General features: G+C 45.5%; 1 pseudogene; it reads right to left on the bottom strand.

Moving 5' to 3' along the window:
• Positions 1–300: 300 nt before the first annotated feature.
• LOC109274856 (AP-2 complex subunit sigma-like) lies at positions 301–732 on the bottom strand (annotated as a pseudogene).
• Between the last annotated feature and the right edge of the window lie 6,973 nt (positions 733–7,705).

The raw sequence follows: 7,705 nt of genomic DNA on the forward strand, positions 1-7,705 counted from the left end.
ATTCATTCATGTGGGTGTTTATGTGATAGTTCCATGTGTCTTTGATGGGACCACAGATTTATTGGGGGCTCCACACATGCACTCACGATGTCACTCAACAACTGCATGGTTACTCAGTGCCCACATGGTGGCTTCTGCCCGAGGCTGTGCCCAGAGGCAGTGGGGTGCAGTCTTCTCCCCGGTGGCCCAGGCCCAGTTGGTGCCTTCCTCCTGGGCAGCTGAGGAGGGCACCAGGGTGGCCCTCACCTGGAAAGGGGGTGAGCAGGGAGCCAGTGGCCAGGGTGGAGGGGCTGGCTGCCCTCACCCCAGGGAGTGGAGCGTCTGCAGCTGTTTCACCATCTGCTGGCTGGTCTCTGGGATCTTGCCAGCCAGGAACACTTTGTCCACAACCGTGTAAACGTTGTAGAAGTTGAACACCAGGTCCAGTTCACAGACATTGTGGAAATACTCCTTTAAGACCTCCACGAAGTTGTGGATTGCCTAGCATTGGGAAGTGATCTAGAAATGCAGACCTCTACCAGGTTGGTGTGATTGATCTCGCACGGTCGTTACGCGTGCACCTCCTCATTCAACCTGTTCCTCATCGTCATCGAACTGCATGTACCATGTGGCCAGGTGCACCTTGCCCATGCGGTCCTGGTTGAGGATGTAGCAGATGTGGGGACTCCGGTCTGGACCCCAGCTGCTCAGTCTGGTGGCTATCGGGCAGCTCCAGCTCTGGCAACAGTTCATTTTTTTTCTCCCCACAGTTTTAGGGATCGTAGCCACGTGATGTATTTTAATACCTGGTAGTCTACTTCCCCTTATTTATCATTTTCATGATGTTCTAGGTTATTCCTTCTAGTTTACTTTTCCATGAAAACAATTCCTACACTTGATCTTAGCCAAAAGGCGAGAAGTGATCCGTGAAAACAATTCCTTAAGTTAATTGCATGGTGATATTACCAGTCATTAAATGTGATTAGGATGACACCCTGGGGTGTTTGGGATTTTTCTGCACATAAAAGAAGGAAATGGGAGGTAACCTGGCATCCTAAAAAGAAAATTGGCACTCGGAGGGATGAATTTCAATCTTAAACCTGCAGAATATTCTATGGCCTTGATCCAATCCATGACAATGCTTGAATAGAAATGAACCAGGGTGCTGAAGATTAATGAGAAGAAAAAAACCCTAACTTTTTATAAGATCGTTTTCCTCTTTTAATAATTTTAGTATGCCAGATCTCTCAGGGTAATGGAATCTCTCTTTAGTGACTAGGAGTCATGCATTATTTCTGATTGTTCATCTGTGGTGGTGTTTTGGTATAATTTGCAGAAAAGCAATTTTTTCCTAAAAGCATAGAAGGGAGTAGTAGATAGGATTCAGTCATTAGAGGTTTTATTCACAAATATTGTGTTGGGCTTTTACATGATTTCCCACAAACAAATAAGTCTAATGAAGTCTCCTAGAAGCACATTTTTGTTACTTTTCCATTTCAGTTTCAGGACTGTAAACACACGTTTCTATGTTGTGACTAATGCACAACAATATTTAAAGCCTAGGACTTGGCTCATATTGAAACTTTCCTACTGAAGGGATCAAAGGCATTTTGCTATTACTCTTTCTCCATTTTCCTGGGATCTGGGAGATACTGCAGAATCTCTTGTGGTCCATACTTATAAAATTCTTGGATTTATTGAGGTTTTGCTGTTATTATTTAATAATCAGTCTTAGGATTTTGCGATTCCTATCCAGGGAAAAAGCAAAGCTCAAAATTCAAGAAAAGCATGAATACGAAGCAAACAAACTGAAAATGTGAAGACCCTGTCATGTATTGAATTGTAGCTACAAAAAGATGTATACAAATCCTAACCTCTCTACCTATGAATGTGACCTTTTTTGAAAATAAGTTATTTCTTAAAGTTTAAGGTTCTAACATGTTGATTTGATACATTTGTATATTGCAATATGATTGACACCATGGCTTTAGTTAATACCTCTATCACCTCACATAACTATCATTTTTTTGTGTGTGTGGTGAGAATATTTAAGATCTAGTCTCTTAGTAATTTTGAAGTATGTAATTCCATATTGTTGACTATTGGGAATAGGCTCTTTGGAAGTATGATTAGTTAAGGTTCTCTAGATGAAATCATCCTGCCTTTAGACTGGGCCTTAAATCTAATAACTGGTGTCTCTGTGAGAAAAAGGGGAAAATTTGACACACAGAGACACAGAGGAGAGGACGCCATGTAGGTGGAGGTGAGGATTGGAATGATGCGTTCACAAGCCACGAAAAACTAAAGATTGCAGGTAGTGACCAAAAGCTAGGAGACAGGCATGAAACAGATTCTCCCTGAGGGCCTCTGGAAAGAAACAACCTTGCTAGCACCTTGATTTCAGACTTCTAGTCTGCAGAACTGTAAGAGAATACGTTTCTGCTGATTTAAGCCACCTAGGCTATGGTAATTTGTTATTGGGAAAAAAAAAATGGCAGCCATACAAAATTAATATAGCCCTGTCAGGAGAGGCTGGGAAGGAAAACTTTTGTTCTGAATCTAGCACACTTGTGTTTTGCTATTTGTGTGTGGGGGTTTTAAAAAAAATTTTTTTTAATGTTTATTTTCGAGAGAGAGAGGCAGAGTGCAAGTGGAGGAGGGTAGAGAGAGGGAGATACAGAATCTGAAGCAGGCTCCAGGCTCCAAGCAGTCAGCACAGAGCTCAATGCAGACTCGAACCCACAAACCGTGAGATCACCACCTGAGCCGAAGTCAGAGGCTCAACCGACTGGGGCCACCCAGGCACTCTGAGTCCAGCACACTTGTGAAGCAGAAGAAATACGTCTTCAGCAGCTTTCTGCCTCCACCCGGTTCTCCCTCTTTTGACTTTCCTGCCCTGGTGTCCACTGTGTCAGGCCTCATTCAGATTGCTCCTTTGTGAGTCACTCTCTTCCACCTCACAAAAGTACCCTCATTTCCTCTTCAAATCTTTTCCTGTGCCAAGACCTCCACCGGTGATCAGCTTACAACAGCTTGTTCACAGCGTGGTAGAGAACAATAATGTGGGGTGTTGACCCTCTGAGGAAAATTCTTATCTTTAAAACAGATGGAAAGGACTTTACCACACAGGAATTCTCTCTTCTGGTAGAATCTCTAGAATTAACACGTGGGCGAGGTGGATACTTTTGAAGAGGCTCTTCTTCCGTCCTCAGACCTCCGTGCCTTCTCCCCCTCACCTCTTCCAGGAATCCTGGTTTCCATGGCTTCTTTAGAGTGAAAGAGGGACCCCACTATCTCCATCTACACAACTGCCCTCTCCAGGCACAGCATCCCATGGCGAGTGGGGGCCAGGTTGGGCAAGGCAGATTGGCCTGGAGGTTAAGGTTCATGGAAAAACTGCTTTGAAGGAAAGGAGATTTTTTTTTTTTTTTTTTGAGAGAAAGAGAGAGAGAGAGAGCGCGCGCACAAGTGAGTGGGGGGTAGAGAGAAAGGGAGAGAGATAGGGAGAGAGAATCCCAGTGGGGCTCATGCTCACCAGAAGTGAGGCTCAAGTGCACCCAATGTGGGGCTCAAGCTCACCGGATGCAAGGCTCGAACTAATGAAACGTGAGATCATGACTCAGCCAAAGTTGATTGCTTAACCAACTGAGCCACACAGTCACCCCCAAAGGGAGATTTTCTGTGAAGGTCATGTATGGGCTGAACAGCTACCTAATTTTCACAGCCCAGTAGAAAATAAAAATGTGGGGCCCCTTGTGCATATATATTAAGAATTTCATCATGGTGACAGCAGAGCATTAAACCATGTCAGGCCCCGCCTCCTTTTTCTGAAAGAGAGAGAGTGCATGCAGGGGAGAGGGGCAGGGGAGAGAGAGAGAGAGAGAGAGAGAGAGAGAGAGAGAGAGAGAGAGAGAATCCTGAGCAGGCTCCACATTCATTGTGGAGCCCAGTATAGGCCTCGATCCCATGATCCTGGGATCATGACCTGAGCTCAAATCAAGAGTCAGAATCTCAACTCCCTGAACCACCCAGGTGCCCCAATATCAGGGCCCTTCTAAACATGGGACCCTGTGCCACCACACAGGCTTCACACCCATGAAGCTGGCCCTGTGTGGGGGTCACCAAAAGCTTTGAGTCAGAACAGAGGGGCTGTGTTAACTTGCAGCAGTAGGTGTCTATTTGTGGACTTGAGCTCATTCCAGAAATTGGTGTGGCACAAAGAGAAGCTGCCACTATCAGAGATGTGGGCTTGGCATGGGGACTCAAAGGAGGGGATGTGCAGGTTGGCTAGATGAGGTGGTGCAGGTGATGGAAGAAAAGAGAAAACAGAAAAAATGGCCTGATACTTAAAATTTTCTCCACCAGGAGCCTGGTGTCTGGGGGAGTTCTTGTTTTTGGACCCCAAAGTCATCTTCTGCCAGTCCAAGAGCCAATTAGTTGGCATAAGCAAAGGGGTGAGGTGCATGTGATGGGAAATTTGGGGTGAAGAGGAAGGATGGGATACTGAAGCTGAGGGAGAAGCATACAAAGGCAGAGATTTAGGGGGAAAGAGGCACATCTAGGGGACTTTTTTTTTTTTTTTAATGTTTATTCATTTTTGAGAGAGAGGGGCACAGAGCACGAGCAGAGGAGGCGCAGAGAGAGAAAGAGGAAGACACAGAATCTGAAGCAGGCTCCAGGCTCTGAGCTGTCAGGACAGAGCTCGACGCAGGGCTCGAACCCATGAACGATAAGATCATGACCTGAATCAAAGTCAGAAGCTTAACCCACTGAGCCACCCAGGCACCCCTAGAGGACTTTTCTAAGTGCAATTCTGTGTGTGAGTGATGTAACTCCCCTGCCTCCTTACCCCACCCCTAACTCCCTCCCTCCCCTCACCCTGGCAAACCTTTTATAAAAGAACAATTTCTTAGGAATCTTTGAGGGGGACAGAGAAGTGTTTATCAAGGGTGAGAGCAGAAGATGGGGCAGTAGGGGTTAGTATATTGTAGCCTTGCTAGAAAGGAGAAGTAAGCTTCCATAGAACTCACTCAAATGAAGGGGGAGGGCTGAGCTAACCAGCCTCAGAGAGGTCACGAAGACAATCGCTGTACACTTTTTTTAAAATTTATTTATTTATTTTGAGGCAGAGAGAGCATGTGGGAGGGCAGAGAGAGGGAGAGAGGCTCTGCCCTGTCAGTGTAGAGTCCAGTCCAGGGCTGCAACCCATGAAGCGTGAGATCATGACCTGAGCTGAAATCAAAAGTTGGATGTTTAACCAACTGAGCCACCCAGGTGCCCCTCTACATTTTCATTTAGTCCTTCAGCTTGGAAAAATAATGAGGAAAAAAAAAAAAGGAAAGGTTGGCAGGCACAGCCTGATTGGGGCAGGTCTAGTTACTAGGGAAGGAGGAGGCTAAGCAGGACTGATGGCGGTCTAGTTCTGGGGGCCAGGCAAGGAGTCCAGGAAGAGTACTGAAGCCTCAAGCCTCCTTCCTGACTGACAGCAGATCAGATTTAGTCCCAGGGCTAAAGTCATGCTGTGTATATCCCTCCTGCCCAATTATTGTGGGCTGTTTTCCTAGCCAGATTCAAAATTACTGCCCTGTAACATTCCCTCTGGCTCCTGGATGCGTTGCTGAGGGGTATAACATTATTTGCCTAGTCGGTAAATACCGGTAATTGACATGTTAGTCTAGAAAGTGCTATCTCTATACAACTAGTTGGTGGTTGTATGTCTGGTTGAACTCACCTGTGTCCAAACTGGTCCAAAGCCAGTGTATATTGTGGTAACTGCCAGTTCCGGAAGGGAACAGCGGACATATTTTCTCGCTCAAGCAGCACAAAGAAGTTTTTATTTGCCCTGAGTAAAGATCCAACAGTATCCTACCTAAACAGGTTCTACAGATGAAATGCCTCAAGATACAATGTGTTCCCTAAAAACCCTGAGAATGTGCCCACTCATGTTGTTCAGTCTCTGTAAACCACACTGGTGTGAATGAAGGGGGCGAGTAGGTTGACCTTCGGCATTCTTCTGTAGGGTGGAGAAAGGTATTTCCAGTTACCTGCATCACCCCGAGGCCACCTCTAAGAAACACCCATCCCTTATCACTCTTTCAAATTGAAAGCTTCTCTGACCACAGCTCTGTGGAGATTCCCAGGCATCCCCACGTGCACATGACAAAGCAAAAAACAGACCTTCACTCCTGGCTGATGGTTTCCTCTCCACTCCTCAGCGTAGAATTAACTCAGGTATATAATTTCTAAAGCCTTCGCTTCGAATCTGTATGTGAGTTGCTCTCTGCTTATGCGACTGCTGTTTGTATTCACTCAAGCAGGCCAGAAAATATTAATATGATGAAGTCCTAAAGTGTCATTTGGTACAGAGGTTTAAAAAAGACATCGGTTCCTCACGTTACAAAAACATAGCAATACTTAGTTTTAGATCTCTGTATTGTCGGTCTGGGTTGTCTGTAACATTGGATCCCTGAAAAGGGTGTTTGCTAGTTTAAAGTAATTGCCTGTCTTTTTAATCCTTTCTAGCTTGTAATTGCTCCCCATTGCAGCCCACTGCTCCTCCCTCACCCCCCACCAAGAGAAAGCCTGCAGGAGGCCAGTGGTCTCACAGCATTGTTTAAAAAAGTGAGTGAAATCATCCATTTGGGGATTCCATCCATCAAATCAAATGTTTGGGTTTGTTTTGTTTGGTAGATGAAGAAGCCCAAATTGGCTGTCTCCCAGCCCATTCCACATACCACTGTGTGAAAACCCAGACCCTGGGTCTTCCCAAGAAACGACAGAGAATGGGTAATTCTGTGAGCTAAGAAGCCAGCAGTTCATCCTTTCCATCAAAGCCTGTGCAAAATTCCAGCCTAGTTGTTGGTACACAGTCTCCAGAACGGAGGGCAAAGGAGTAATCACAGCAGTCAGGTTCACTGAGGCATTCATTTATTTCTTCGAACAAATACTGAGCACCGACAATGTACCACACACCATTGTGAGCCCTGTGGCTATAGCCATGTTCAAGATGTTGATGCGGAGAGAGTTAGAAGATCAACCCTGGAGACAAGTGGAGTCTCAGAGCCTCCGGGAAGCACACTGTCATCAGGTGTCTCTGCTCCACATCCTCTACATCCCACAACCATCCTGACAAGTGACTATAACCGAGGGCAAAAAACCTAATGCTTCTCAAGTAAGACCATTCCATTTCCCATCAGTCCCAGCCTCATCCCCTAGAACTGCACAGAGCCACAGTGCCCCTTCCCACCGTGACCACCTTCCCACCATAAGAAGGCGGCTGCCATAGCTCTCATTCTTCACACTAAATGTAGGGACAGATGGCCCAGGCTGGGTCCAAGCTAAAATGCAGAAATGCCTGGGCTTTTCTGTCACTGCCCGGGGTATGTCTGTCAGAAGGCTGAATGAGGCTGTGAAGACCTTGTTAGGAATGAACTCATCCAGGGAAGGAATAAGCCTTAGGGACCAGCTTGACCTGTCACCACGCCTTGATCATTGAGGAAAGGGAAAAAAACCTGAGCAAAGCCGGATCACAAAAACAGATGTTAAAAATACGTGTGGGCTATGCGTAGAAAAGTGAGATAAATGTTAATATTTTTTCCTCTGGGAGGTGAGGTTATGAGGGATTTTACTGTTTTCTTTAAACTTTTTTAGTATTTTCATTATCTCCTATAATGAATGTATAAAACATATTAATAGAATAACATTTTATTTTACAAACCATTTAGAA

The sequence above is a fragment of the Panthera pardus genome, unplaced genomic scaffold (assembly GCF_024362965.1).
Source record: "Panthera pardus isolate Hobbes unplaced genomic scaffold, ASM2436296v1 HiC_scaffold_2, whole genome shotgun sequence".
In the NCBI taxonomy this organism is placed as follows: Eukaryota; Metazoa; Chordata; class Mammalia; order Carnivora; family Felidae; genus Panthera; species Panthera pardus.